Source organism: Miniopterus schreibersii, assembly GCF_964146895.1.
Source record: "Miniopterus schreibersii genome assembly, chromosome: 6".
NCBI classification, from domain to species: Eukaryota; Metazoa; Chordata; class Mammalia; order Chiroptera; family Miniopteridae; genus Miniopterus; species Miniopterus schreibersii.
Window position 1 is genome coordinate 5,584,691 of NC_138107.1, and position 10,932 is coordinate 5,595,622.

Below are 10,932 nucleotides of genomic sequence, written 5' to 3' on the forward strand. Positions count from 1 at the left end.
ATTCACAGCTAACTGAGGAAGCCCAGTTAACCCAGGTCTGAATGATCATCAAGTTCATGCTCTTTCAGACCCACCCACTGTCCCTCTGAACTGTTATGGAGGGAGAGGAACCACCATCATTTGGACTATTTTTTCCTAGTTTCAGGTTTAAATTTAGGCCAGTTACCCCAATGGATCATAAAAATGTGTTAAATAAGTAACGATAAAGAAAAACGAATGCAAAAAACTACAAAAGAATTGCATTTTAAGTAGAGACATTTTAGTTTTTCATTTTCTTTTTCTTTTTCCAATTTAGGATTTTGTTTGTGTAAAAAAAAGGCAATTTACAAGAAGCTTACTTATGAGAAACCCCCAGAGTTTCCAGAATCTAATAAAAATGAATCTGAGCTGAGCATTCCAAATACAATACAGCAAGCCAGTGTAAATGCCATCCCTTAATGAGAAGCCTGGGCATGTAGCCTTAACACGAGCAATTTTACTCAACAAACCGGAAACATTAAGGCCCACTGGTGGCAACACATTTCAGCAGTCAGTCCTGTTACCCAGGGGCAGACAGGCTGCTGGGGTGTGCCCACGGGAATGCTCTTCCAACGATGACCTTCCGACCAGCCAGGGGTGTTCAGAAATTGCCAACTGTTTTAAATATTTTCAGCATAAATTGCATCTCGTATTTGGAGTTAGGAGATCCGATTCCTTTTTTAAATCCTCGCCCTGGACATGCCTAGAGAAAGAGAGAGAGAGATCCATCAGTGGCCTTCCCTACACACCGCAATGGGGGACCAATCCTGCAACCCAGGTACGTGCCCCAAACCAGAATCAAGCGCACCCGCTCGGTACACAGGCCCACGCTCAACCAGCGGACCACACCGGCTGGGCCCGATCTGATTTTAATAAAGGCAGATCCCGTTCACTGCTCAAACATAGGCGTGCACCCGGCGCGCGCCCACGGGCAGGCCCTGTCCGGCGGCCGAGGCCGCTGCCCACTCGGGTGGCCCGGCCCACTTCCCTCGGCTCCCGCCCGCGGCCCGGGGGTGGCGCGGCACCCGCACAGCGAATGCTTGGCGTCCAACTTGGGACAGCAGCAGGGACACCGGTCGGGCGCGTGCCTGCAGCTCACTGGTGTGCGGTTTGGGCTCTTCAGTCTCACGTGGCAACAAACTCTTGTGTGCTAACAGGTGTCTGAGGATGGGCAAGAAGAGCAAACAGTCCTCCCGTAGCTAAGTCTGGTTTCGAGAGCGCGCCGGGTCCGCGGGTCAACAGATGTGTCCCGCAGCTTCTCGATTCATCTCTGTCGGGGAGGCTGGAAGTGGAAAGCCAGCGCTGGCTGATTTGTTCGATGCTAACTGAATGAATCCTCACATTTTTACCCACGTTAGACTGAAAGCTCAGACATGTGAACTCCACGGAAGTAATGTTAGGTTGAAACTGGCCGCTGTGAGTGCTGGGGTTTGGGGACCAAATAAACCACCAACGGACAGCTGACCGCGCAGACGCTCCGTCGGGGCCGGCTCCGCGGGGGAAGGAGGGCGGGGGGGGGGGGGAGCGGCTCCGCGGGGGACAGGGGGCCCGGGGGGGGGGGGCGGCTCCGCGGGGGACAGGGGGCCCGGGGGGCGGAGGGCGCGGGGGGCGGAGGGCCCGGGGGCCGGCTCCGCCGGGGGCGGAGGACACGCCCGCGCGCCGCCCCGCCCGCCTCCGACCCGCGCCCTCGGGGCAGCCCGGGGAGCGAGGCGAGCGGCCGCAGCAGGTGCGGCTTCTGAGGCTAGCGACGGGCGGTAAGGTCAAGCCCGTGAGGGACTGGTCAGCGCCGGTGTCCAAACGTGCCCGTTCCCAATGCGACGAAACTATGGCTGAAATCGGTGCTTCAGCGAGTGCGCGCTCGCCGTCGCCGTCGCAGGAGGCACCGTTGGAAGTAAGACGGCCGACGCTCGCCAGCACCCTGGGGTGTCGCACAGGCGGAAAGCGAACCCCGCCGGGGCTTCGGAAAGCTCCGGGAGGCGCTCATTCGTGCGAACGCGGGGATCCGCGAGAACAGACGCGCACCGCGGGGGATGGGGGATGGGGGATGGGGAATGCGGGGTGGGGACCGGGGGATGGGGGCCGGGGGATACGGGGTGGGGGCCGGGGGATGGGGGATGGGGGATGCGGGGTGGGGACCGGGGGATGGGGGCCGGGGGATACGGGGTGGGGGCCGGGGGATGGGGGATGGGGGATGCGGGGTGGGGACCGGGGGATGGGGGCCGGGGGATGGGGTATGGGGGATGCGGGGTGGGGGCCGGGGGATGGGGGATGCGGGGTGGGGGCCGGGGGATGGGGGATGCGGGGATGCGGGGTGGGGACCGGGGGATGGGGGCCGGGGGATGGGGGATGGGGGTGGGGGCCGGGCCTCGCCGCCGGGGGCCGGAGAAGGCGCCGCCGGGTCCTCCAGGCCTGAGAAGCCGGACCCCAGCCGTCTGGGAATGTCCGAGGAGGAAGGAGGGGAGCGGGGCCGGCGCCGCGGGGAAGGAGAGCGCCGCGGGGAAGGAGAGCGCCGCTGGGAGGGGCCGGGCCGCCCGTGCGCCCGCAGAGCCGCCCGCGGGGGGGGGGGGGGGAGCGAAGCCTGAGGAGAAGGCAGGACGTGGGGAGAGGATGTGCTCTCCTTCTCTAAAAGGAAAGCTACCTCCGAGGCACACCAGGGCGGGCCTTGAAGGCCGTCGGTGCGAACCCGAGGAAGGACGGGGCGGACGGGCGCTCCGTCGGGCAGAACCGGGGCGCGGTCGCCGGAGGTCACCGCAGGTGCAGTTATTCCCGTGCGAGGAGTCTCTGGCTCTTTTGCTTGCTGGCCGCTCGCTCTCTGCCCCGCAGGTGGCCAGTTGCTGGCATTTCTGGAAGAATCCTTTGAAGTGTAAGGTCAATACATGAGCCAGAGTGGGTAACAGGACTATGTATCCACTGCTGTTAGACGGTTTTTTGTTTGGTTGGTTTTAGTGTTTTTAATATGTCTTTATGATTTCAGAGAGAGGAAGGGGGGAGAGAGAAACAACCATGGTGGGAGTCATCCATCGCTGCTCCTGCGCGCCCCCTGCTGGGACCGAGCCCGGCCCGGGCCCTGGCGGGAATCGAACCCCGGCCCCCCGGTCCCAGGTCGCCGCTCACCCGCCGAGCCACACCAGCCCGGGCAAGGAGGGCTTAAGGTGAACCTAGGTGGTTTCTCCTGCAGCCCACGTGTTGTCACTGTTCGGAGCATGATACAACAGCGCAGTGTCGCGGCACTGAGAGTACCAGCTCATCCGTGTTACGGCTGATTGCATTTATCGTCCGAGGTGAACCACCGGTTTTTTATACACACTAAAGGTAAAATTTTGGGAGTATGTTTTAAAATTTGTTATGTACCTGAAACTCTAACCTCTCAATAGCCTTATAAAACTTTTTAAATTTTGATATAATTATCCAGTGGTAACATGATCGGAAGCTTTTGTATCAAATTTTATATAACATGATGGCCACGCATGCTTCAGTGAGCCCTGTTGTGGTTAAGGAAACACAGTGTGTCTAAAAGTAAAAACATCCAAGTATATAAACCCTTGTCTAGTGATGGGGACTTTTCAACCTGGGTGTTATCACAGTATTTTTATCAGAGTGAATTATATACTTGATACTTTTTTAAATAAGAGAACATTTATTTCATTAATCACAGAGGTAGAAAAAGTAACTCCTAGAAGAAATGGGCTTAGGAAGCAAATTATAGAGGCAAAGGAAGGGCCCTTGGAGCTTGGGAGTGAGGAAGGTAATGCTAATGCTAACTCTGGAGGTGGGGGAGCTGCTCCCAAGAGGGAGAGTGCACTGGGTCCTCTGTCCTAAGGGTTTTAAGGGAGGAGATTTCAGGGGAGGCCCCGGGGGAAGATCTTGATAGAATATTCAGTTTTCCAGCTGTGTCCCTTTCGGGTTGTGGTCCTCACTGATTGATTGATTGGTGGGCGCCAGGGTGGGAGTGATTATCCAGTGCAGCTGGTCCTGAGGTCAGCTGTGGCAGTTTTGTTGCTTTTCTGGACGGGAGCTGAAATACAGCTGAGGCCTAGATGTTATCTCTAGGGAGGGAAGGTCAAGGGGTCACATGACCAGCATATGCTAGGGGAGGCAAGGCCACCCTGGGGGTGAGGTCCCACCCTACAATCCTTTGCTAGGCACCTGGGGCTTTCCACCCTGGTGACTTTCTGCATCAAGCCCATCTTCCTTGCTCTGCTCATGTCTGTCTAACTGCCTATCACATCCCCCCTCGAGGATCTTCACTCTGAATTCTTTCAGAGAAAAGGGGAGCAGGGTCTCTTCTGTAGCTGCTTCCTGCTGAAAGGGGGTGACGTTTTCCATCAGAGTCAAGAGACCCTTGCTCTCTGTCAGAGGGCCCATGAGGCCTGGGCACAGAAGGAGGTGGCAATGGCATCTAGCAGGGGTTTTCCCTGAGTGCCAGCAGGGCTTGTAACCTGGTGGAGACAAGCTGTTATAAATTTTAGTATTATTGGGGCAAAAGTTAGAACAGCAAGAATTACGACAAATGGTCCGGTGAATGGAAAAAGCATTTTAGTTCTCGCTGATGTCAAGTCAAAAATGGGAGACAAATGAAGCATTAGTTTGGAGGGTAGTAGCTAAATATTCTTGATTCTTAAAATTCCATCTTCCAGAGGGGGAATAGTAAGATTAAATCATATTATTAAAAACATTTCTTAAGAAAATAGCTATGAACATCTAAATATTAAAGATATAAAAATTTAGATATTTTGTATCTTTAAAAAATTTTTTTAATTGACTTTAGAGAGAGTGACATCGATTTGTTGTTCCACTTATTTCTGCATCATTAGTTGATTCTTGTACGTGCCCTGACTGGGGACAGAACCGCAACCTTGGTATATTGGGTCGACGCTCTAACCAGCTGAGCTACCCGGCCAGGGCAGATATTTAATAACTTAAGGGATCATTGAATTTAGTGCCTTAGAATTCTCAGAACAATTAACTTTTTCTTAACAGTCATAGGTATACAATTTTTCATGTTTTGTACTTGAATATTCTAAATAAAGCTGTCATTTACTTTTGACAAAATATATCTACATATTTACCAAAAAAAAACCCAAAAATATATGGTATAAGTTTATTTAAAGTACTGGCCTGGGTCTCTTGATTTAATCAACTTTCTGCCAAAAGTTAGTGTTTGTCATTTGATTTAAATTTAATACATAAAATTCACATCTCAGATTTAGCTCTGGTTAAATTTTATTATATGGATCTAAAAAATTTTAATTGCATTAAATAATTAACTAAATAATTAGATTTAATCATTAACCAGAAATATGAAAAAATGATTTTGTTCATGTATTTAGCAAAAATAGATGATACAAATAATTGGAGTCCCTGGGAGGTTAGCTGTCTCCAACTAATTGGTCAGTTTTGTATTTTGGCTGTGAGTTTATTTTTGCCAGACTCTGTAAGGAGACCAACCACCATTATGAAAATATACTGACATTATAAACGTATTTTATTTTTCTAAAACAGCCACATCATATAAGCCACTGTATTATTTCTTCTATAACAAATGTATATTGATTTAACAAAACCAACTAAGTGATTTGAATACCATGACAGCAGTACAAATAAAATACTGTTAAAGTTGAATTTCGTAATCATCTCAACATGAAAAAATCACATTGGCTTCCTATTTAGTTAGAGCTCCTGAAAGAGAAACTTTCTCTTTCAGTTGCCACAGGCTACAGAGTGAATTATTCCAAATGAAGTCATTCTTTCCATATGTGTCTTTTTTTATTTTTATTTTTTGTTAATCCTCACCTGAGGATATTTTTTTCCACTGATTTTTAGAGAAAGTGGAAGAGAGGAAAGGAGGGGGAGAGAGAGAGAGAGAGAAAAACATCAATGGGAAAGAGGCACATTGATTGGTTGCCTCCTGCACGCACCTTGACCCGGGGCCAGGAATTGAACCTGTGACCCTTAGGTGTGCGGGCCGACACTCTAACTACTGAACCACACAGGACAGGGCCCATATGTGTCTTAATAAAGCCACTGCCCGCTACACCAAGGTGCTCACCCGGCATAAGGCTGGGATAAAGGCCCTCACACTACTCTCTGCATGGCCTGTACAAGCGTCGGGACGCAGGGTCAGCGCTGTTAGGTGACAGTGGGCACACGTGCCAATTGCACAAAGCACTACAGGTGCCTCTCCAGAGGGTAGCACCTGGTACATATCCACAGGCATTGCCCAAGGATCCCAGCTCCCCCAGCCCCGGTCAATGCTGAATATTTCCCACATTTTGTCTCTCTAATTGGTATAAAGTGATTATCTCACTGACATGAGTTTTTTGTTTCACTTATTACATTTATCATTTCTAGGAGGTCAATTTGGTTCTTTTAAAAATATGTCATACCACTTTTTATAGTTTCCTATTTCCTGCAGATATATTCAACCTACTTCTTTAAAATAATAAACTTATTTATTTTATAATCTATATCAGATAGCTCCAATATCTAAAGTCTTTAGGTGGGATTGCTCCTAAGCCATGGGACACCTTTATGCAAATTACAAAAAGTGGCCCTTCTCAAACACATTTTTTGAAAAGGTAGAATATTATCACAAAACCTGATCAGCTTTGCCAGGGAGAACCTTCCAGCACTCTGGTGGCACCCACATGTACCCACAGTGTCACTCACACGATCCCTGGATGCTGGGGCACACAGCAGCTCACAGCCACACTCTGTGCCACCCCTGCTCCCAAGTGTCAGATTTGGAGCCTGGGAGCCACTGAAATTGGGCTTCTTAGACAGAGGGCTGGAGCCTAATTTCCTTGTCCTGAGTTATCTTTGACTATACGCTGGTCATTACATTTGAAAAATTATTCTGGCCAGAGTGGCGCAGTTGGCTGAGTGTGCACCGACAGGTTGCTGGTTCAGGTCTGGGTCAGGGCACATTCCTGGCTTGCAGGTTGGATTCCCAGTCGGGCATGTACAAGAGACAACAGATTGATGTTTCTCTTTTTCTCTCTCTCTCCCCCTCCCTCTCTAAGCATGTCCTCAGGTAAGGATTTTAAAAAGTTATTTATAAGAATAATTTGAGGGCCAGGATGAATGTAATTTCCTCCACAGAAGTTTTGTGTTTGCTTCTCCCAGGAGCCTGGGGGCATTGTCAGCGCTTGGAAATCCCTGGGCACCCAGGCAAACAAGCGGGCTGCGATGCTGGCAGGTTGGTCCACTCCTGGTTTACCCTCACCCCGGGTTGCTGGGGGGAGGGCGTCTCCTGGTAGACTTGCCCGCCCCCAGGGCAGGCCCTGGGCTGTGATGGAGACCTAGGGTCTGAAGAGACCGTGGACGGGCGCTGACCCCCCCTTGGTCCCTGTGCTGCAGTGATGCTGTCCCTTCCTGTCAGTTCTTTACAGAGGATGTGACCACAGTTTACCCAGCTGGAGGTTTTCAGCAGGAGGGCTGCTGGAGAGTGTTCCTGCGATCGTCAGGAAGAGAAGCCCTGTCGTTTTCATTTGCATTTCTTAGTTAGCGGTGACCCCAGCGTCTCTCCACTGGGCAGCAGTCCAGTTCCCTTCGGCGAGGCGCCTGCGCGCCCGCGCCCTCTCCCTGGCTTCCTGCCTTCCTCCGGATCCGCAGGTGCTCCTTAAGCACGCTAGCTGCTAAGTCTGTGTCCCTGTTATATAATACCGCTCCCGGTCTGTCATCCGTGCAAGCAGTACCTGGGTGGTGCTCCTGCCGAACGGAAATCCTCGATTTTGGTGCCAGCAGATTCAACGTCGTGTTCTCCTCCGGGAGGTGTGACATGTGCCAGTCTCGTCCTTAAGGGTTCAGGCAAAGCCAGTTCTTCCAGCACCGCCCGACCCGCACAGAGCAGAGGGGGCTGTGTTTCCACAGGCGCCTCACGCACCCGCTCCCCGTAAGAACCGCAGCCCCTCACACGTGCCGCTGCGGGCGCGCAGCCCTCCTGTGCTCAGTCAGCGCCCGGGCCCGCAGCAGGAGCAGATCCACTGCTCTTCATGTGCTCAGCCTGCCAGGCGGCTGCCGAGTCATTTTTGGACACTGATGCCGTCATCCAGCGCTTTGGCTGTCCCAGTTTTTGCCACCCGAAACTTTGATAAGTAGCATGTCATCCATTCCCCTGTCCAAGTGACCAGTAAGATGCGGGATGTCAGAGGACTGAGGCCAGAGCCCTGGACCGTGCCCGGGGCTGGCGCCCTGCTTCAGGCAGACACTGGCCAGTGGTAAGTGTCCACCAAGAGTTCCTGAGCATGGCAGTGCCCAGCCCGGCTCAGTGCAGATGAAATGGGTTCTCCCGCTCAGAGGGTTCGCCTTCGAGCGGAGGCGACCTGCAGTTAAATGTGTGATAGAAACGATCACTTGCGCTTGCTCAGTGCTTTTGGATTTACAAAGAATTCCCTCCTGGGCTGTCTCTTTTGAGCGCTCTTTGGGGTAGGCAGTCGCCCAGGAATAAATGTACTTCTCCACAAGCCGTCTTGCGTTTCCCAAGTTATCCTTGGCATTATTAAGTCAAACACTTGGCTGAAACTCGCGCACACCGTGTCTACAGTACTCGGAAGCATTTCCCACAGCGCGGAGATCCGTCCGGCGTGGGTGCCCTCGGGGTGCGTGCGGCTCCCCTCATAACTGCTTCTCGACTGGTCGGCGGGCGTTCTTCCTCAGAGGCCCCGGAGGCAGGTGCTCCCCCCGGGATGGAACCCGTCAGGGCCAGAAGACTCAAGAACGTGAGGGGCGTTCTCATGGTCTATCCAGGAGGGTATTGACCCTGCACCCAGCAATTCAGGGGAGCTGGGAAGGCCGTCCTTGGGGTTCACTGCCAGAGGTGGCACCTCAGCGTTTCTCCAAAGGGAGGGGTGCTGGCCCACTAACGGATTAATGGAGCGCATTCAGCAGGTCGTGACCAGCAGCCTTTTAAATAAAATAGAATACGAGGTATTAGTGGGCACTGTAAGTAGTAAGGATACGTGCATATTGTTTTATGAAATTTTCCTGTCATTATATATCATATATATGTGTGCTGGGCTAAGACCTAACAGAGTTTCCCCCCAAAGTGTATACACACACTCTGAATAATTATAAAGGCAGTGTTTATGAAAATGCATTTCATTTTCAGAATTGAGCTATCAGATGTTAAAGTGTGTATACATTTTTGGGGACACCTGTGCATCTCTTAATGTGGGTCTTAGTCAATCTTAAATTTGAAAGCTGCTGGCATAGTTTTTACATTGGTCCAGGCACAACCAGGCCCAGCTGTGACTTTGGGGGAGTAACCTAGAAGTTCCTCCATAAAACAAGATGGTGATACCCGTCTCCTCAGTTGTTATGAGGATTAAATGAAATAAGTGCAAATTGTCTAGTTCAGCACCTGGGATGGAGTGTGTTGGGAAGACGTGGTTGTTTTCAGGCTTCCAGGGCCCTCGCGAGGTTGTGGGTTCTCGCTCCCAGCCCTAGACTCACACTCCCCTGTCTAGTTCAGCAGTTTGGAGAAGCGAGTCTGTGGCTTTCTAGCAATCCTGGGGTTTATGGCTAGTCTCCCACATCTCAGGGGGTTTCCAGGCTCATGAACTGCTTCTCCTGCTGCTGATGGGGTGTCACCTGCCGTTTGGGGGTGGTCTGTGCTAGGAGCTGAGCCCCCACCCCAGCCCCTCTGGTTTTGAGGTGGGGGTGAGGGAGAGTTTTTGCTTTTAAAAGTAGGTTCTGGCCCGGCCGGGCGTGGCTCAGCGGTTGAGCATCCACCTAGGATCCAGGCGATCGGGGTTCGATTCCTGGTCAGGGCACATGCCTGGGTTGTGGGCTCAATCCCCAGTCGGGGGCATGCAGGAGGCAGCTGATTAGTGACTCTCTCATCACTGATGTTTCTAGCTCTCTCTCTCCCTCTCCTTTCCTCTCTTTGAAATCAATAAAAATATATTAAAAAAAATAAATAAAAAATAAAAGTAGGTTCTGACAGGAGATACATCCAAATTGCCCAATTTGTTAACATTTTCCCATTTATTTATTTATTTATTTATTTATTTATTTATTTATTTATTTATTTATTTATTTATTTTTTAACTTTTTGAAAATGTATCTTTGCCCGGCCGGGCGTGGCTCAGCGGTTGAGCGTCAACCTAGGATCCAGGCGATCAGGGTTCGATTCCTGGTCGGGGCACATGCCCGGGTTGTGGGCTGCAGCCAATCAATGACTCTCTCATCATTGATGTTTCTATCTCTCCCTCTTCCTTCCTCTCTCTGAAATCAATAAAGATATATTTTTAAAAAATAATAAAAAAAAAATAAATATGTATCTTTAATGATTTCAGAGAGAGGAAAGGAGAGAGAGAGAGAAACATCAATGATGAGAGAGTCATTAATTGAGCCCGCAACCCGGGCACATGCCCTGACCAGGAATCGAGCCCCGACCGGGAATCGAACCCCGATTACCTGGATCCTAGGTCGACGCTCAATCGCTGAGCCACGCCCGGCCGGGCAACATTTTCCCATTTCTAAACCATCCTTGAAGAGAATCAGTAGGGTCGCACCATCCTCAGGGTGGTTCCGCGGGGCAATCACACCCTGTGGGCTTGTGTCCTCCCAACACAGAACTTGTGGGCGTTTGTTGTTTGCGTGTGTGTGTGTGTGTGTGTATTATATATACATATACATATATATATATATAAATATATATATATATATATATATATAAATTTATCTTTATTGAAGAACTGATGGGGTTTGAAATTAGCAAGGGCGGGCTGGATTTGCCCTGCTGCGGGGCTCGGTTCTGGTCTCTGGTCTCCAGGTTCCTTCTGGCTGACGCCACTTCCTGTAGCTCCTTTTGGGAAGCTGCTCTCCGCAGAAGGTGGATCAGGACAGGATCCACTCCAGGGACGACTGTGTTTCCCGCACCTTTGCGCTCGGCCTTCGATGAGACACTTC